At 37.5% G+C, this 22,311-nt stretch overlaps 1 protein-coding gene across 11 annotated transcripts in view; it reads right to left on the reverse strand.

Annotated features, from left to right (window-relative positions):
- Positions 1 to 22,311, reverse strand: part of ZSWIM6 (zinc finger SWIM-type containing 6) — a 197,110-nt gene that overhangs the window by 27,128 nt on the left and 147,671 nt on the right. The gene's annotated exons all lie outside the window — the stretch shown is intronic.

The raw sequence follows: 22,311 nt of genomic DNA on the forward strand, positions 1-22,311 counted from the left end.
TTTCACCAGAAATTAATCTTATTATATATATATTTTTTAATGTTTGCTTATTTTTGAGAGCGACACAGAGCGTGAGCAGGGGAGGGGCAGAGAGAGAGACACACAGAATCAGAAGCAGGCTCCAGGCTCCGAGCCATCAGCACAGAGCTAGATGCAGGGCTTGAACCCACGAGCCGTGAGGTCATGACCTGAGTCAAAGTCAGAGGCTTAACCGAATGAGCCACCCAGGCGCTTCAAAAACTAATCTTATTATAAATGAAATCACTAAATTTGTCTTTATGTGAATGAAATCATTAAACATTAATCAAAATTTCACTTGTTTTTCAAAGGAAAAACCATAATAAATTTATTTTTTCAAATGATTTAAGTTTATTTATTTTTGAGAGAGAGCACACATGAACAGGAGAGGCACAGAGAGAGAGGGAGAGAGAGAATCAGGCTCTTAGCATAGAGCCTGATGCAGGGCTCAATCTAACAAACTGTGAACCAAAATCAAGAGTCAGATGCTTAACCTATTGAGCCACCCAGGCACCCTGCCATAATGAGTTTAGAATGCATAACTCATAACTTGAATAGCTAATTAGGTAGCTAATTCAAACAAATACTTCAGAAGTTCTAAAACTACAAGTTTTACTTTACTAATTTCAAAACAAGACAGATTCTAGTACTTCAAACTCATTCACAATACTTTTTCTTTTAAAGGTACGTGTGTGGGGCACCTGGGTGGCTCAGTTGGTTGAGCATCCGACTTCAGATCAGGTCATGATCTCGCAGTCTGGTCCATGGGTTTGAGCCCTGCTCAGGCTCTGTGCTGACAGCTCAGAGCCTGGAGCCTACTTCGGATTCTGGATCTCCCTCTCTCTCTGCCCCTCCCCTGCTGATGTTGTCTCTCTCTCTCTCTCTCTCTCTCTCTCTCTCTCTCTCTTTCTCAAAAATAAACATTTTAAAAAAAAGAAAGGTACATGTATCTATGTGTATTTTAATCAGCTGTGTTAGCCAAGTAAATAATAAAGGTAGAAACAACCAGTTTGTTTTGTTTGTCCAAAAGAGATGTTTTACATTCTTTCACATATAAAATTAACAAGATTCCCAAATGTACATCAACAGATAAATGGATAAGATGTGATGTGTATACACACACACACGCACACACACACACACACACACACACACACACGGGGAATATTATTCACCCATAAAAAAACAATGAAATCTTGCCATTTGCAGCAACATATATGGAGATGGAGAATATAAATGCTAAGTGAAATAAATCAGTCAGAGAAAGACAAATATTGTATGATTTCACTCATATGTGAAATTTAAGAAACAAAACAAATGAACAAAAGCAGGGGAAGGAGGGAAGGAAGGAAGGAAGGAAGGAAGGAAGGAAGGAAGGGAGAAAGAGAGAAACCAAGAAATAAGACTCTTAACTATAAAGAACAAACTGATGGTTACCAGAGAGAAGGTGGGTGGAGATATGGGTGAAACAGGTGATGGGGACTGGAGAGTACACTTATGATGAGCACTGAGTAATGTACAGAACTGGTGAATCACTATATTGTACACCTGAAACTAACATAACAGTGTATGTTGACTATATTGGAATTAAAATTAAAAACTTAATAAAATTAGCAAGCTTCTTCAATTATAGAATCTGATATTTTAAATATCAAACAATTTTTACCACAGAAAATTAAAATTGCCACAACTGATTATTTAAGCCAGAAGTATTTAAAAATTACATTCCTATATTTTTAAATGCCAATTAAAAACAAAATGTGATCAGTTAAAATGGAATAAACCGGGGGCGCCTGGGTGGCTCAGTCGGTTGAGCGTCCGACTTCAGCCCAGGTCATGATCTCACGGTCCGTGGGTTCGAGCCCCGCATCGGGCTCTGTGCTGACAGCTAGGAGCCCGGAGCCTGTTTCAGATTCTGTGTCTCCCTCTCTCTCTGACCCTCCCCTGTTCATGCTCTGTCTCTCTCTGTCTCAAAAATAAATAAACATTAAAAAAAAATTTTTTTTAATAAAAAAAATAAAAATAAAAATAAATTAAAAAAATAAAATGGAATAAACCCACTATTGCTTATCTCTCTCCAAAAGTACAAAAAGCAGCACCTTGAGGGCTCTAAAAAGTAAATAAACAAGTAGATTGGAGAAATTAAACTTTAAGAAATAAGCCATGTGAGGCTGATTTCATATTACTTTTTTCCCCCTCTTTTGTCTCCTGGGTTGGCAGAAAATTAGTCCCATTTTGGGAACTTTGTAGAGGGCACATTCAGCAAAAAAGGAAAATATCATCTAGTTGGTGAGAGAACTGGGAAAAGGGGACCCTCCTCACAATCAGGAGCTGAAGAGGGAGGCCCCTAAAAACTATATACCAACAGGCCCAAGTCCTATGTACTGGACAGACCGCAAGCAACAGAGACAAGGCTTTGAAAACTTTACTGATAATGTCATCCAAAGAAGGTAAAACAAAACTTATGGCCTGAATCTACCCTGATTGTTGACTGTATGCTTTAAAAAACAAAAACAAAACAAAAACAGAAACAAATTCTCCAGAGGATTTTAAGAAGACTCAGATTTTCACAACACAATATTCAAAACGTCCAGGATCCAAAATTACTTGGCTTACAAAGAAACAGGGAAATGTGATCAATTCTCAAGGGAAAAAACAATCAACAGTGACAACCAAGATAAACCATATGTGAGAATGATCAGAGACTTTACAGTAACTATATAACTATGCTCCATGAGAAGGTAAACACTATTAAATGAGTAAAACACAAACTATAAAAAAGAACTAAATGGGAATTTTAGAACTGAAAAAAAATATATCTGAAATAAATTCACTAGATAGGATCAATGGCAGGATGGATACGGCAGTGGGAAAAGTTAGTGAATGTGAAAATAGAAATGATCTCATCTGAAGAACAGAGAAAATCAGAAGAAAATGAACCAAACCTTAAAGACAAGTGGGAAAACATAAAAATGTGTAATATTTGTATTACTGGAGTCCCAGAAGATGAGACACAGATACAGAAAACTGTGGAAGAAATAATGACTAAAAACTTCCAAATTTGTGAAAATATATGAATTTACAGAATGAAGAAGCTCAACTAACCAGGAAAAGGGTAAGCTCAAAGAAAGCCATGCCCAAACGTACCATAATCAAATCAATGAAAACCAAAGATAAAGAAAAAAAAAAAAACAACTTGAAAGTAAAGAATAAAAAACCATACAGAGAAGAATCACTCAAATAATTAGATATTTCTCATCAAAAATCATAGAAGTTAGAGGACAGTGAAACAATACCTTCAAAGTATTCAAAGAAACTAAAGTGTCAACCTAGGATTCTATATCCAGCAAAAATACTGCTCAGGAATGATGGTGAAATAAAGATTTTCTCACATCAGAGAAAACTAAAGTATTTGTTGCCAAAAGATCTGTTCTAGAAGAAATGCTAAAGAAAGTTCTTCAGGCTAAAGAAATTAATACCAGAGGGAAACTGAGGCTTTAAGAACAAAGAGCAATTAAGAATAATATCTGACTAAATATAATAAACTGCTCTTGTCCTTTTAAGTTCTTTAAAATAAGTATGACTACTGAAAGAAGAAATCTGAATATTGTCTTGTGTCATTTTAAATGTATGTAGATGTAATACCCATTTAGAAAACTATAAAATAAAGAATGGAGAGTAAAGGAACCTATAAGGTTGTTAGACTCTACATTCTACTTAAAGTGGCAAAATGTTAACTCAAAATAGACTGTTTAAGGCTAGGTATGTTTAACACCAAAACCATAAAAAATATACTAAGAGATAAAAACAAAAAAGACAATACATTAAATGAAATACTTAAAAAGGTTAGAACAATCCAAGGAGGACAGGAAAAAGCAGAAGGAACAAGGAATAAAAACAGAAAGGATAAAGAGGCTTAAATTCAACTACATCAATAATTACATTAAATGTAAATGGTCTAAACATACAAATTAAAAGAGATGGTAAATTCAGATTAAAAAGACCCAACTCTACGCTATGTACAAGAAAGATACTTTAAATAGAATGACATAGATTAAATGGTAAAAGATATACTGCGTAAAACTTTCAAAATAAAGCTTAAGGGGCCATATTAATATCAGACAAAGTAGACTTCAGAACAAGGAATAGTTACATCAAGGATAAAGTGAGATGTAGAATAAAAGGGTCAGTTCTCCAAAAACAATGAGAATCCTAAATGAGTAAGCTAAACCCAACATGAAGACTTCAAAATACATGAAGCAAAAATCAACAGAGCTTAAAGGAGAAATAGACAAAGTCACAACTATATTTAGAGGCTTTAACACTCCTTTTTCAATAACTAATAAGACAAGCAGACAGAAAATTAATAAGGATGAAGAATACCAACACTATCAACCAATTTAACCTCACTGACATTTATAGCAAACTCTACCTACCATTAATAGGAAAAACAAAACATTACTTTTTTTAAATGCACAAAGAACATTCACCAAGACAGTCCATATTCTATGCCATAAAACAAACTTTGACAAATTTGAAAGAAGTGAAATCATACGAAGTATACTCTCTGATGTAAAAGAATTAAACTAGAAATCAGTAACAGGAAGATATTTGGAAAATTCCCAAATATCTGGGAACTAAACAACACTTATAAATAACTCATGAGTAAAAGAGGAAGTTACAAGAAAACTCAAAAAATATTCTGTAATGAATGAAAATACAAATAATATATATCAAAATTTGTGATGTATACCTGAAAACAGTTTACAGGGAAATTTACAGGGTTAAATACTTATCCTGGAAAAAAGAAAGGATTCAAAGCAATAATCTAAAATTTTGTTTCTGTTTATTTTTAAGAGAGAGAGAGAGAGACAGAGCACAAGCAGGGAAGGGGCAAAGAGAGAGGGAGACACACAATCAGAAGCAGGTTCCAGGCTCTGAGCTATCAGCACAGAGCCCGATGCAGGGCCTGAACCCATGAACTGGGAGATGAGGACCTGAGCCAAAGTCTGATGCTCAACTGACTGAGCCACCCAGGCACCCAAAGCAATAACCTAAATATCCACCTTAAGAAAATGAGAACGCAAAAGCCAGCAAGCATAAGGAAGGAAATAACATCAGAAACCAATTAAATTGAAACCTGCACCCCCTCAATTCAGTGAAACCAAAAGCTGCTTCTTTAAAAAAAAAATAATAAAATCAGGGGCACCTGGTAGCTCAGTCGGTTAAGGATCCGACTTCAACTTGGGTCATGATCTCAGAGTTCCTTGAGTTCAAGCCCCATGTCGGGCCCTGTGCTGACAGCTCAGAGCATGGAGCCTGCTTCAGCTTCTGTCTCTCTCTCTCTCTCTCTGCCCCTCCCCCACTTGTGCCCCCCCCAAAACAAATAAAATGTAAAAAATAAAAAAAAAAATTAAAGGCTTATAATGGAATTCTATGAACAACTTTATGCCTATGAATTCTACTACTTAGATAAAAAAAAAATTCCCCGAAACTCACAAACTACCAAAGTTCATCACTCAACAAGTAACAACCTGAATAGTAATAAATTAAAGAAATTAAATCTGCAATTCAGTCTCTAATAATGTAGGTTCAGAGGTTTCCTTGGAAAATTATACCAAATATATTTAAGAAAGAATCCCAATTCTACACAATATCTTCCTGAAAACATAGAAGGGAATGGTCTCCAACTCATTTTAAGAGCCCAGCATTACTCTGATATCAAAACCAGACAAAAATATAAGTAAATACAATTACAGATGAATATCCCTCATGAACACAGAAGTAAACATCTCAACAAAATACTAGAAAGTCTAATTAAGAAATATACAAGAAGGAAAATAAACCACAACCAAGTATCATTTATCCCAGGAATGCAAGGTTGATTTAACATTAAAATTCAATCAGCACAACTCACTATATTAACAAAGGGGAAAAAAAAAGACCATCTCCAACAGATGTAGATAAAGTAATTTTTCCCAACAGAAGAAGCAACTGACAAAATTCAACATTCCTTCATAATAAATAAACCTCTCAACAAAATAGGAAAAGAAGATAATCAGATAAAGGCATGTGTGAAAGAAATGCTACACGAACATCATAATGGCAAAAGACTGAATATTTTTCCTGAGATCAAAATAAGGGAAAGATGTATCTCTTCCATCTCCTGTTCAGCATTACACTAGAAATTTCAGCAAACCCAAAAAAGCGAGAAAAGGAAGTTAACTGCATAGATACGAAAGGAAAAAAATTAAACAATTTCTATTTGCAGACAAGTGACCTACAAAAATGCTCCTACAACTAATAAGTTTACCAAAGGTCATGACACAAATTCAAAGCAAAAAGCAAACAAACCCCCCCAAAAAATTGGGGTGCCTGGGTGGCTCAGTCAGTTGAGTGTCTGCCTCAAGATTCTGGCTCAGGTCATGATCCCAGTGCATGGAATCGAGTCCCACTATGGGCTCTGTGCTGAGCATGACAACTGCTTGAGACTCTCTCTACTGTTCTACCTTTCTCCCTGTTCATGCTCTCTCTCTCTCTCTGTAAATAAAACACACACACACACACACAAACCAACTGTAAATCTATATGCTAAAACTGAAAAATTACAGTTAAAAATTTAAACAAAAAATTACCATTTGTATTAGTACCCAAAAAACCATGATACTTAGTTATAAATCTTATAAAACATGTGCAGAGTCTCTATGCTAAAAGCAAAATATTGACAAAATAGGTTAATCTTAAAAAGCAGAAAGTTTACTATGTTCATAGATTAGAAACCTTAACAATGTTAAGATGTCAATTCTCTCCACACTGATCTATATACTCAACACAACCCCACTCAAAAGCCAAGCAGGTGTTTGTGTACATGATGGACACAAGAACAGATACTGAATCACCAAAGCAATTTTGAAGGACAAAGTGGAAAGACTTATAGTAGCTAATTTTGAGACTTCCTATACTTACAGTAATCAAGACAATGCACAATTGGTAAAACACACAGATCAATGGTACAGATTAAAAAGCTCATAAACAGACCTACACAAATATGGTCAATTGGAGGTTCAAAGTCAATTCAGTAGAGAAAAGATAAGCATTTTCTTTTGTAAAAAATTTTTTTTTAACGTTTATTTATTTTTGAGACAGAGAGAGACAGAGCATGAATGGGGGAGGGGCAGAGAGAGAGGGAGACACAGAATTGGAAGCAGGCTCCAGGCTCTGAGCCATCAGCCCAGAGCCCGACACAGGGCTCGAACTCACGGACCGCGAGATTGTGACCTGAGTCAAAGTCGGACGCTCAACTGACTGAGCCACCCAGGCGCCCCAAGATAAACGTTTTCAACACCTGGTGCAACAATTAGATATTCTTGTGAAAAAGTGAACTTAAATCCATACCAAAAACTTCATTAAAGGATTGGTTCAATTAAATTTTTAAAAACTCAAAATAGATCATAGGCCTAAATATAAAGCCTTACCATAAAACTTGGAGGAGGGGGAGAAAACTCTTATGATCTTGGGTGAGACAAAGATAAAGTTGATCCAGTATCAAAAGCAAGATCCATAAAGGATGAAATTGAGAAAGCAAACATCAAAATTAAAACCTTTTCCTCTACGAAAGATACTCTTCAGAGAATGAAAAGATAAGTCACAGACTGAGAGAAAATATGTGCAGATCATACATTTGACAGAGGATTTGCATCCAGAATATGTAAAAGTCCTCACAAAACTCATCAAGAAAGTGAACGACCCTATAAAAATGACAAAAAATTTGGAAAGACACTTCATCAAGTAAGATCTACAGAACCATATAATGTGTATAATGGGATGTTGCAGATGAAATAAAATATCTGCAAACTGCAGATTAAAATGTGCTCAACATCATCACTCATTAGGAAAGTATAAATTAAAACCATACCACTATACACCTATTAAAATAAAATCAGAAAAAAGAAATTTAGAACTTGACAATGCCAAGTGCTAGTAAAGTGTGGAGCAACTGGAATGCTCAAAGGGTGCAAAATGATAGAACCACTCTGGAAACTAGCTCAGCAGTTTCTCATGAAGTGAAACATATTATTTAATTACCTCATAACCCAGTAATCCACTTCTAGGAATTTGCCCAAGGAAACTGAAAATTTATGTTCATAAAAAAACTTATACAGGAGGGACGCCTGGGTGGCTCAGTCGGTTAGGCGTCCGACTTTGGCCCAGGTCATGATCTCATGGTCCGTGAGTTCGAGCCCCGCGTCGGGCTCTGTGCTAACAGCTCAGAGCCTGAAGCCTGTTTCAGATTCTGTGTCTCCCTCTCTCTCTTCCCCTCCCCTGCTCATGCTCTGTCTCTGTCTCAAAAATAAATAGAACATTAAAAAAATTAAAAAAAAAAAAAAACTTACACAGGAATGTTTACAACAGCTTTGTTCATAAATGCAGCAGGTTGGAAGCAACCTAAATGGCTTTCAACAGGTGAATGGGTAAACAAACTGGTGCATTCATAAACCGATTACTACTCAGCAATAAGAAACAAACCCTTGACATACACATAACATCTCAAATGCATTATGCTACACGAAGGAAGCCAGAATGAAAAAGACGTGTGTGTGTACCCTCTTTACTATTTAATTTATATGACATATTAGAAAAGGCAAAACTAAAAGAAGTGAGAATAAATCACCGATGAAAGGGACAGTCAATGATGGAAAGGACACATGGGGACAGTGTGAGGGAATTTTTGGAGATGATATAACCATTTCATATCTTGACTGTGGTCATTGTTACAGAAGATGCCATTTGTCCAAACTCAAAACTGTACATCAAAAAATTCAGATGTATGTATTTTTTTTAATAATTGTAATAGACATTTATTTAAAAGTAATACATTTGCAGTCCAGCATTCTAAATTGTACATTTCAGGTTTAACCAACTTCGTAACAATACTCTGAGGACAGCTGCAACCATAGATTCCAACTACATGATTCTTTCTTTACCCATTTTTCTCTCTCTTCTTTCCTGAATAACCTCTTTCAGATACGGTTTGGAGTAGAACCTATCCTCCTCTTTTGTCTACTGCTCTTTATGCAAATCTATTGCCTCATGGTCAGGCACAGTGCTCCCTTAATGTGAATCATCCTGTCATTATAAAGGTTCCCAGGAAGCTTTCCTATGCTTGTTTTCCACTATCATTCTCACATACTGTATCATCCTGCAATAACCCCGGCTTACTGAACCCTGCAGCACTGTAATACCATTTTCAAATATCCCTAAACCACCAGCTTGATGCTGCAATGGCAGGCCTACTCTCCATGATGACCCAAGACCTTAAGTATAGGTGTCTGTATTTTTATAGTAAGTACTTGCAGTATATATTTTACAGTAAGAATTTTACTACATGTAAACTACAAAGTAAACTGCTGCTACATAATATCTGTACCAAACAATACTGTCTACTGGTACTCCAAGGATTTAAGTATGAGGGCACTCTAAGCAGGAATCTTCTAATGAGCCAATGGACATTGCAAAAATCACTACCTTATTAATTCTATGCCTTTCCCAGAAAGGGAAACAGGACAATCAGCTTCAAATGAAACATGGCCACCCAGCTTCAAATGAAACATGTCACAAAGCAAGGGACAAATCAAAACGGTATCTAAAGAACCTGTTAAGTTGCAGCCTTTTCCAATGAACTCCACTGGAAAATAAGATACAACTTTACCAGGTTTTAGGCTGTGGACCCTAGCAACACAAAAAAAGTTACATTTAAGTAATTAAATAAAAGCTATATACTGGATCAAAAATTTCCATTAATATTTATTAGGGTACAATGAACTAAAAAAATTTCCAAATCATCAAATGACCTTTAGAAAAAACAAAATCAATATTCAATGGGTAATGCTTAAAAATTAAGAATCTTCTAAGGTTTTCTTCCCAGACGTTTTTATCTTAGAATTCTCCTAATCTTAAGTAGACATTAGACAAAACTAAAATCAAGAAGTTGCCCTGAAAGATGCGCCATGACTAGTATAGTTTCATTATCAGGTTGTTAGTGTATTAACAAGGTTGTGTGTAAAAGGGCAACTAAGTAAATTACTGTTGACAAATAATGTGATGTAAATGTTTTTCTAAAATTAGTGCTTTGTCGTTAATGTGTTCACTATAGTTCAGAATTCTGTATTTCAGTCCATAACTTGTAAACTGTAATTTATTCTGAAAATCAGCATGAAACATGCACCCCCAAGCCAACTAAAAGCTGGGCTAGAGCTAACTTTAAATTAAATGTAGAAATTACATACCCTAAGATATATGTTACCCCAAACCCATTGTTTCCACATAAACATAACACAAGGTTTTAAAAACAGAATAACCAAATTTATTATCAAGCAATAGTTCTTTCGAAATAACTCAAAATTAGAAAAACATTAACCGATACATATAGTGCTGAAGGCCTGACTTGCTTATGAAGGAGTTGATAATGTGACAGTAGAACAGCGAGTTTCACCTTCACCTACGGAGAAGTCATAGTCTGTAAGAAGATAACATGATTTTGATGACATAACACTACTTTTCTTTAAAAATGTCCTTTTGAGGTGCCCTTGGCTGGCTACTTGGTAGAGCATGCAACTCTTGATCTCGGGGTCTTAGGTTCGAACTCCATATTGGGTGTAGAGATTACTTAAAAATAAAACCTTTAATTAAAAAAATTGATTTTAATGTTCTTTTGGGGCACCTGGGTGGCTCAGTCAGTTGAGTGTCCTGACTCTTGATTTCAGCTCAGTTATGATCCCAGGGTCATGGGATTGAGCCCTGTGTCAGGTTCTGTGCTGAGCATGGAGCCTGCTTAAGATATTCTCTCTTACTCTCTCTCTCTAATAAAAAAAATTTTTTAAGTGTTCTTTCTAAGAAATAGAAGAATACCAAAGATAACTTTAATTAAATAATCATCATCATTGATCCTCGCCATTTCTTGGATGTCTACTATGTGCTACAGGCACCATATATGGGGCTTTAAAAACATTTTCTCATTAACTTATAACTCTAATATTCGATTCCCACTTTAAAGAAAAATAAAACTCAAATCGATTATGGTCCTTAAAAGCAAAATCCTAAATATTCTTGAAACCTTACACAACGATTTCTATGATTTGAGGAAAAAAAATCCAATCTAGATTTTTGTGCTTACATTTCTCTAATTAGAAAATTTCCATTTTGCAGAATGAGAAAAAAATTTTAAAGCCAAGCCTTTATTAATTTGCCTATAACATTCTTTAATTGCTCACCTCCCCAAAAAGAGGTTTGATCCTGAAAGGATGTTCTTAATGTTCAATTCAAGTTCTGAGCTATAATAGATATGGTCTTTTATCTTAACAGTCACCACTACAAAAGCTGTAATTAGCCTTAATAACCAAATTAACCAAATTGAGTAAGTCATTCTCCAAATTTTATTAATTCAGAGTTCTACTTTGGGCATTTATCTCCTTCCCCTCAAACACATGCCCGAAACATCTGTAGTTTTAAAAATAAAGCTCTTTGATAATTAAACACTTCATTCTGTTGTCCCTCAGAAATATTAACCCTTTTAAGGACTCAACCAAAAATACAACACAGAACTCAGAACTTAGCATTTCCAGCACCTACCAGAGGACCTGACATCTATAAAGGTATTACTGGTTCTTTCACAAAGGATGCTTAATTATTTGCAATGAATTACAGTGAAAACAAATTCAATACCTTTAAATTGCTTTTCTAGCTTCAATGCCTCAAAGTGTATAAAGGCAATTATCAAGTCACTGGTGTGTACATCATTCAGTTTCTGAATTATCCACAGCACAGTTCGGCTCTAGTCTAGCTTTTTCCCACCAGCATGCTTTTACTCTTCTTTCCACGATACCACCTCATCTATACCCAAAAGATGCACTTCACCAAAAAGACGCACTATAATGTACCAGCCAAAGTAAACCAAAACTAGGAAGGCAACTCCCCTGGGAAGAGGAAAAAAAAGCATTCTAACCTTGTTGATATCCCCTATCTGACCAAATCACCAGCAAATGTGGGCAGACTCACAAAGAGGCAGAAGATAAATCATCACAAAGGCCTTTATGGTTACTTCAACAATCCAATAATAGTGCCAGCGGACAAGCACCCATACTCCCAGAAAATGTGGGTAACAAGGACTAATGAATTCAGGAAAGCCTGTCTTTTCCATCAAATATTCAGTTGTACAAATCACCACCATTTTGCCCCATCTCACATATCCGTTGTTTTACATTTCCAACTAGAAGAAATGTTTCATCAACAAGCTCTGATCCGGAAAGGACACGATATGCTACAGGCAAGACCATTTACTGTCTCTGAGGTGGCAGCTCCCTATTTAAACAATAGGGATAATAAATCCCATCTACCTTGGAGGGCTATTGAGACTTAAGATAATATATAAAGTGTTTGAAAAGTGCAGAGTTCACTCAGCTCCAAAAGGTGAAGTCCCTGCAAACCTCTGTGTAGAAGACTTCAACGCTAGAGAAACACGATGAGAAGACTCAAAAGTTAAGACAGGATTGGAAGGCTCAGACTGCAAGCGATTCTGTGAATATCCATACAAATATTTTTATATTTATAAAATAAAACAATTAAGAGAATATATTACATCAATAAAATATCACGGACATTAAATGTTTAAGCTAGTAATAATGGGTTCCTGTAAATTAATTTCCACTCGCTGTGTGATTTTAGCAGGAAACATCTTTTAGTCTGTCTTTCTCCCTCAGTTTCCACAATAGGCTTTTAAATGTGTTTTGTTTTCTGGCAAGCATTGTTCTCTCCAGCTTCCCAAGGCCAACTGGGGCCCACAGGGACACTTAGAGGTCAGAGATGCTTTGGGTAATTTTGTCCTTATCTACTGGCATGGAAGAGACATTTCTCAAACTCGTCCCCATCCCTACAGGGTCATGTAACATTTTCTCTGCCCATGGTAACTTCGTGCCAATGGATGGACAGAGAATGCAGCACTGAAGTGTGGGCTTATTCTTCCTTTAGCATCCCCTTCCTCAGCCTCTCTGCTGAAACTCCTAGCTACTGTACACTGTCTCCTTTTTTCATTTTCAATGCCCAGGGTTCCACAGTCTTCTACAGGAACACAAAATTAAAAGTGAACTCAAATTCTTATTACCAGGTGAGAAAAATCCAGAAGTCGAGCCAGGTGAAATTTGGCACAATTAAAATATGATGGTGAGGAAGAATTACTGTAAAAAAATTCCTAAAATTGGAGATGCAGAATATGTTAAGATCATGTTACCCTATTCATTAATAATAAACATTCAATGGTGACAAACATCTGACTTAATCCAACCTAAGGGAAAAACTGAAATACAGAACTTCATCTTCACACATTGTTATATCCTGTACTGCTGGAGAAATTTGGCATTTGGAAAATAACCATGAGAAGAAGCACGAAGCACTGGCTTAATACAGAACATACCATTGTATCTCATGATTCTGCAGGTCAGAAGTGCCTTTCTCCTAACCTTCCCCTTGCCTCAACACAGCCCATCCATGTGGACAGCAGGGGCTGTCCCAGCGCATGGCAGCTTCAGGAGAGCCAGACTTCTTACATGAAAACTCAGGGAACCAAGATAGAACCTTCTACGAGACAGGAAATAGACCTGCTAGTCACTTAAAGCTTGGGCCCAGAAACTGACCCAGCATCTATTCTGCCATATTCTGCTGGTCAAACATTTTTTAAAAAATTGACCAGATAAAAGAGGAGAAAACAAAGACCTCATGTCTCAATGAGAGAGTAGCAAAGAATATATGGCCATCTTTAATCTATCACAATTACCAGGAAGATTATAAATCTGCTAGATTACAAGATAGAAAAGTGAGGTATTTACCAATGAGTAGGTGAATATTGTCAAACTAATCAAACCCAAATAAATCACTGAACATATGAGAAGAGCTGCAACTACAGGAAAAAACAAAGTCGGGATGCCTGGGTGGCTCGCTGCTTAAAGCGACCGACTTGGGCTCAGGTCACGATCTCACAGTTCATGACTTTGAGGCCTGCACCAGGCTTTGCGCTGACAGTGCAGAGCCTGCCTGTGATTCTGTGTCTCCCCTCTCTCTCTGCACCTCCCCTGCTTGTGCTTTCGCTCTCTCTCAAGATAAATAAATAAACTTAAAAAAAAAAAAAAAGGTCATTATGAAAGCTTAACAGCACAAAAGGTATCCCAACACACAATGCAATATTAAGTGCTGGTTTGTATGCTAATATTTTTATCCCTTCAAGGAAAATCCTAACAATATCAGGTTACACATGTTAGGTTTCTAATTAGAGTCTACATTTAAAGTTTTAAAATGTCTGCTTTAGGGTACAAACCGCTCTATTTAGTTCAGCTAACACAGTTCTAAAAGTGAATGGCATCTTTACTTATCCACCTGACAATAACTGCTGCCATTTATTGAATATTCACCTCACACTAACCCTGTGCTAAGTATTTTACATACACAATCACATTTCACTGTCACAAAAACTCACTTTACAGCTAAAGTAACTTACAAACTCATGCTCCCCAAAATCCAATATTCTCAACACTCGGGTATTGTAGCCTCTGCCTACCTATGTAGTCAAAAAGTACTTCTGTTAAGCTAGGATTCATGTATGTAGTTATGCATACATAAATCCCAAGATTCACCATTTTTGTCTCTTGACAGAATCATCATTCTATTGCTCATATTTTCGCAGCATAATATAAAAGGGTACATTATTGTCTAAAATTATGAAGAAACCTTAAAGGCACAGCTAAGAAATCGTGTACTTTATTTAACCATGTCTTGTCTCTCCCCTGTAGAGAAAGCATCCCCAACAAAAACCTACACAAGGTCCATTTAAAAAGAGCCTAATGAAAACAAAAGAAAACTGCATTTTTCAAGACTTTGAAAGTCACAGCAAACAAGAAACTCCACTGAAGATTTCAAACAAAAGATAAACCCAACTTACAATTCAAGAATGATTATCCAAGTCAGAAGAAATCTGTTTTCTCTGAAATTATGATGTATCACGAGGTCTGTTGGTATACAGTCACATCAGCATTTCCAGGATAATGCACTTGCGTGTGACTAAGTGTGCTTTTTGCCTGTGGGTGTACTACTGGGTGGAGCATTATGATTTGTGACTGAATAAATCAGTTGGCCATTCTCTAGTGGTATCCCCCGGAGTCAATAACACTTGTTTTTAAAGTCCTTCTACTTCATGGTTTTTTTAGTATGCAAATCAATTCAGTAATTAAAAGGTACACCTCTTCCATAAAGGCACTTAGGCGTTTTTGATAAATGTGGCTCTTCTCCCTATTTTCCAGAAGATACAACGTGTATAATGCTAAGGGGGCAACACACAGGTGCAGTGGCAAGTGGGGAGTAAGAGGCAGAGGAGCAGCAGAAAGGTTAGTGATTCCCTTTTCTCTCTGCCTCAAAGGTAGAGAATAAAGAATGTTACATAGTTTAACTTCTACTTTTTAATACCATGTTTATTCCTATGAAATAGTAACAAAGTAAAACAATTGTGGTATTTCCCAGGGTTCCACAGTTATAAAACAATTCATAATATTTATCATATTTATTTTTGTTCTCAGAGGCTATTATGAGAGGCTAGAATTTCATGCATGATCCAATTAACTAATTATACTTATTTAGAGGCCATGAAATGCCTAATTGCAGTCACAAATAGGAGATCACTGGTATAATTAGTTGTGCTACCAAAACTATAGTCACAAAATTTCTTGGGTCAGACCACACAAAAACTGTGACCCTAATTATAGTATTGTTCTCAGTACAATTCAGTCTTAATATATTAGTCACCACTGTTTGAGAAATAAGTTTAACTGGTAAAAACATTCTCCTTACTTTATATTTGGTATAGTTTCGAACGCACTAAAACATTTCTGGGAAAATTTCAAATACCTCAGGTACACTGTATAGAGAGAGTTTCTGAGATCATGTTAGGTCAAGCAGGGCTTTTTTTTTTTTTTTTTTAACTTTTTTTTTAATGTTTGTTTATTTTTGAGAGAGAGAGAAGGAGAGAGTGCACACGAGCTGGGGAGGAACAGAGACAGGGAGACATAGAATCCAAAACTCCAGGCTCTGAGCTGTCAGCAGAGCCCGATGCAGGGCTCCAACTCACGTACTGTGAGATCATGACCTGAGTTGAAGTCAGACGCCCAACCAACTGAGCCACCCAGGTGCCCCGAGCAGGGCTAACTCTCAAGCAAAAGGGCGCGCAAAATCGGCTATTATTTAGCCAGGCTCTGAGAAAAGACTGAATGAAACAACCATCTTTTTTTGCTATCAAAAAAGAAAACAAACCAGATACTCCAAAAAGTTAATGGGTATCCTTGATAATGTTTCCTCTGGGGAAACCTGTGGCCCTCCTCTGATACGCAGTGATTTGTCAGTGCTGACAGGTCAACATGCCAGATTCACCAAAAACAGCCTGCCTGACCTTACTGGGAATCTGGTTCTGTAGGAATGGCCAGAGCCAGCTCGTCCACTACTCACCACCCTTCTCATTTTTGAGGGAGGGAGGAAAGACAGGAAAAATCATAAAGAAAAAAGCCACAATGACAGACGTCTTATTTTCATACACAAAAAGGGTAGTCAGTGTTAGTGAGGGGAAGGAATGTGAACTGTGGTAACCTGCACGAGCATTTTCCATGCGCTCTACACTGGCTGCTTAACCAAGCTGTCTTCACAAACAGTTCCACGATCCATTCAACAGTCCAAGTTTATAGAAATCTATTTCTGAAAAAGACTCCCTAGGTTTTCATGACGTCTCTCTCCTATAAGCTTCCCATTGGGCCCACTTTCTCGACACAGGCAAAAGACCCTTGGAATGAGAAAGAAAGTGTTATGCGTTATTTAATCATCTTTAGGCCTTAAGAATCCTCATTATGGTCATTTTACACATAAGGAAACTAAAGTTCTCTCTAAAATAAGGGACCTGTCCAGGGATATACAGTTGGTAAATATGGGGATCAGAATCCATACTTAGAGACCATCTGACTTCAGGAAATCTCTGTATTCCAGTCGAAGGCTTTGAAAACTACAATAGTCCTGGTGAGCTGTTACCTGTCCCTTTGAAAAAGCATGCTCGGTTAGGTGTATTTCATTTGACTGTTATAAACTGACACAGAAGACTGATTCAGAATATGAAATGTGTTAGATCCTCAAATTTTTCTGAAACAGGTACTACATTATCTAACTTCATTTCTTCAGTTGCCTTAGGTGGTCTTGGGCTGCTTTTTATTTTTCCCTTACTCATTTTGTTTCCCAACTAGACTATAAGCTCCTAATGACAGTACCTATCATAAAGCACTGTAAACACCAAGTCATTGTTAATTTATCTGCTTTCTGGTAGGGCACTCTACTGTCCACCAGCCATATCTATAGATAAGTGCTTCTTCCCTGAGCCAATAGGAAAAGAACTGCCTTTCACTTAACCATGGAGAACAATTAGGATACAAGATCATCAGGATCCCTCACAAAAAATAATCAAATTTACCAATGGCTATGATTATGGAATACTGACGAATATAGTTTAGCATTAGACTTGTATAAGAAACCCCAGTAAAAGGGATTGCAGTATTTGGACATAAGAGAACTTCAATTTCATTCATAAAAACAGTTTCTTAATGCACTGACTTTTCTACCGAGTTGAGAAAGAACCTGTGATGAGTGCTGAGTTCTTGGAGAACAGAATGTTTCATTTTGCTCTAATTCATTCTATTACTGAATTAAACTTTGATGTATTGGTCTTGACAAGTGCTTCATGCTGATTGTATTGTGTATGATAGTATAATCACTCCCCATGCATTTCCCACTGGCTGGCTGATTAATGCAATAGATTACCTGCAGCACTGATGGCAAGGGGGAATCACTGCCCTTCTGTACTCTATACTGTTTGTATTTCAGTGTGTATTGAGTGTGTGCGCACACGTGCATCTGCATACATTCAGGCATAAACAGGCACCCATGAATATCCACCTGTACATGGGCGAAGACGGCAAGATAAGCCAGGAGGGGAAGAAAACTGAAGACACAGTGAAGACTAAGGCCTTTCAATCACTGTTCTCAGTACATCAAAAATACTCAACTTCGTAAAGCTTCCAAATAAGTGTTTTAGCATTACACTTCAATTATTTCTTCACTATTTCATTGATAGATACTTTACTAAGCACCAACTATATGCCAGGCACATTTTTTTCACCTGTACAGGAAAACAACTTAAAAAAAAATGTGTCATTTTCAGTATTCTAATTAGTGGACAAGAAGAGGAAAGGGGGGTGAGATTATCACATGAACACTAATAAAGATGAAAAAGGATGGCTCTGGAATTAGTTTAAATGCCCCCAAAAGACAGCAACTGACAAGATTATTAAGGACAGTGAGTGGTTTAAATGGTTTCAAAACAAACAAAAATCTCTCAGACTAGCTGTTGTACACAGGACCCTAACATTTGGCAAAGAGCATCCTATGTGTATGATCAGTATGTATGGTGAATAGGTTACCGGATATACTATCATCTTTAAATGTCTGTGTGTTGGAGACCGGAGGTGTCCCACTTTTGTGGTCTTGGCAACATTTTGAAGCCATTGTTCCTAACAGAATTCTCTCCAAATTCCAAGCTTATATTGGACCCAAGTGCCCTGTATACAGTCCTCCCATCCAACTCCCTCAGCTTATGCCCATCCATAAAGAGAGACTGTGGCTTCCAATCTAAGCCATTTCAAGGTTGCTGATAACTTAAGTCTGATACCTAATTGATGAGTGGTCATGCTCTCCTCCAGGATTGCCCAAAGCAATTTTGAAACTTACTAACATACCCCAAATTGAAAGGGGCTGGGAAGCACAACCTAGGGTCAAGAAAATAGAGCTGACACAGCCCAAATTCAAAGATTAGAATTTCTATTTCAAAGGTTATCTTTGCAACAGGAGACACAGAGAGCTGTGTGAGTTAGCCCCATTTTGGACAATTACTATCACTACTCCTGGTTATTTGTCTCTAGATCAGAGCCTGAGAAAATAACCTAGAACCAGTTACTAATTCATCCAAGCAGTTTAATGTCAGAGGGCACCTGTATTTTACTAGACAGAATATTATTCTTATTCCAATTTGGAATTTTTAAACACTGAAACAATATTATGCAATTGTTAGATAAGCTTACAGCAGCCTCACAAAAACTCACCTGCTATACATCATTTACCAGCTTGCCTTCTCCTCAAAAAAGAAAATTATTTATATAAATAAAAGTCATTCTTTGGTACACCTCTAAGAAGAGCAGCTATTTAAAAGCCTATTGAAGATGGTAAGAATCAAGCATGCATTTTTAATCTCAGAACCCTTTGTTCTAGAGAAATCTTGACAGAAAGCCTATGTGTCAAGTGGTGAAAGTCATCTGTTGGGACGGAGAGGACTTGCCTCCCCCCATCCACACTCACTTCCTCCCAATCCCGCCTCAGGGCCTCTGTGAGGCACAGGTGAACACCCCCTGTCTAACAGACACACATTCATCATTTCCTTAGGTTCTCCTGCCCCCTCATTGACCCACCTAAGCTTTAATCAACTGCACAAACATTTGTAAAGCACCTTGCTCCACACGGCACCCCACAGAGAACAACCTAAGTGGCTGTCTCACTCCTCCCGTGGCTTCTACTTCTTCTAGTCTGGCTCCCGGCATCTCTGATCCCCGTGAAGCTCCTGAGAATCTCAGAGGGCTTAGATGAGGCTTCTCAGACCTCATTTATTTTTGTATGCTGCCACTTCAGGGTAAGAAGTGATGAGAGGAAATTTTCCCCAACCCGTCTTCCTTCCTTCCTTCCCACTCTCTCACTCCCCCCCCACCCTATTGTGATGGTGCTCCCCAGAGATCCACAGTTGAGCAAGGAGACCACCTCTCCCCCAGCCACATTTCCCTTTGGTGGCAGTTTCTTGAGGGCAAGTGCAATACTAACTCTTAGGAAACAGAAAGAGAATAAAACTTTTCTAAAATTGTTGTGAGGAAGAAAAAGACACTTTATACTAATACTCTGACACTCTTAGTAGCCACTAATATGAGAAAAATATCTACTAACAATGGATTCATAAATATTACATAAAAGAAAGAAACTAGAACCTATTCTTGGTACAAATAATGCTACCAACACACTACATATACAATATAGGACACGAACATGTACTATCATAAGTCATAAGGCATCTTAACTCCTAATAAAATCTCTGTGGTCTATATTTAGAATAAAGTTTCATAAAAATACACAAGGGGGTGATCCCCAAGTGTTGTTACAGATCATCTATTTGTACACCTAAATAACTTAGAAGATGATTATCATTAGGAATCTCCAATTGGTTAGATAATAGGATCAAACAATCTGTAAAGATCTCTTTTAATCTTGAGAATCTTCTACCATTTTCTATTAATATTTGTTTAAAAATTGTTCTCTTTATTTCTACTCTTTCCCATAAGTGAGTAATGAATGGACAATTAAATCCTAGCAGCTGCACTCAAGGGAAAGACAGTTGATGGCACTGTACAGGAAGTAAAGAATATGCATTCACAGGGTACCTGGGCGGCTTAGTGGGCTAAGCATCTGACTTCAGCACAGGTCATGATCTCACAGTTCGGGAGTTCGAGCCCTGCGTCAGGCTCTGTGCTGTCAGTGCAGAGCCTGCTTTGGATCCTCTGTCTCCCTCTATCTCCGCCTCCCAACCACCTCTCTCAAAAATAAATAAACATAAAAAAATGTTTAAAAAAATACGCATTCTCTCTTTTGGTTCAGTTCTGACCCAAACTAAAAGTTAACTCTGCCTACTTCAAGGAGCAGAGAACAACCCCCCTTCTTCCCATTCCCAGAGCAGAGCAGAATCCAGGGGCCTCTGAGCCCCGAACACAGAAGTCTCAGTTTTAAGAGACAAAAAGCAAGAGGACCACAAAACAGAGGAATACACCACGCACAGGTAGTGAGGACTCAGCAGCAGCATCAGTGTTCTGAGAACATGGCCAGACAGAAGCAAAGCCTCCTGAACAACTGACAAAGCCTCTGTATTTAGAGGGAGCTATGAATAATAAGGGGAAAACCACAGACTGAAACAGGAAGTGTAACCCCACTCCAGAGCAGGACAGCCTAGCCCAAGTGCAGGAGGGATCTGCAGAGCTACAGACCACATGACATAAGCAAGTATTGACAAGTGTGTTATCATTAGGGCTTGATACAGGCCAGGACAAAGACCATGACCTAAAGGTCTCACTGGCTCCTTAGCAAAGGAGCCTGGAAAATGAAATGAAAATTCGACTGTATCCCGTATCCCCTATGTACTCTCTCTGTATTTTGTGATAAGCATAAGTTTATTGTAACAGTTCTCAATCAATAGCATGTATGTGGCTCTTCTACACTGTATCTTTTTTCAGATGCTGAAGTTAGAGAGTTGCTAGAAACAAAGATGAGCAACTAGAATAGGTAAGCTCTGACGACTATAATTAGACCTGCAGGACCACGAGTGGGCAGACCAGCCGCGCAGCTTTTACAGGGTTTACTGCCATCTAGGTGAGCTTCACCTTGCCCCTGCTCTGCTCGGAGCAGAGACCACTTAGCAGAGAGGCAAAACAAAACAAGTGAGGATGGTATGTAGTTTGGCGGTTAAGTCTCTGAAGCCACTGGCCTTGGATCAAATCCCGGCTCTGCTACTGTGACCTCAAGCAAGTTATCTAGTCTCCCAAAGTGCCAGTTTTCTCAGCTATAAAATTAAGGCAAATAATTATACCTAAATCTCACTGGATTGTTTCAAGAATGAAAAAATAATGCATGCGTTAGGTGCTCAGCATAGTTCCTGATAAATAAGTGCTGACATCTATGTCATCTTCAGTAGCTGGACTAAAATGGGAAATAAAGCATAGGAAAAGCTTAGATCCTAGGTCTACTCTCTCTCCCTTCTCACCTCCCTTTGGAGTAAAAACAAATGACAATAAAATTGGACTGAAAATCTTGAAGACAACATTGTTGACAATGAATTTGAACCCTCTCCCATTGAGTTCATACCTGTCTTTGTTCATGTTATTCATTGTCACTACTTCTTCCTACTTCCTAACAATTCGCCTCCATGAACACCTTGTAAAACCATGTTAAATTCAGTCTCTACAAGTATTTGTACTAATATGTGAATAAATTACTCTATCAAAGTACCCCTCAGTTCACTCATGCCTATTCTAATTTCTGTCTCCTGAAGGTTCTATCCCTCTATTCCCCCCCTATACTACCAGG

This window comes from Panthera onca, chromosome A1, assembly GCF_046562875.1.
Source record: "Panthera onca isolate mPanOnc1 chromosome A1, mPanOnc1 haplotype 2, whole genome shotgun sequence".
In the NCBI taxonomy this organism is placed as follows: domain Eukaryota; kingdom Metazoa; phylum Chordata; class Mammalia; order Carnivora; family Felidae; genus Panthera; species Panthera onca.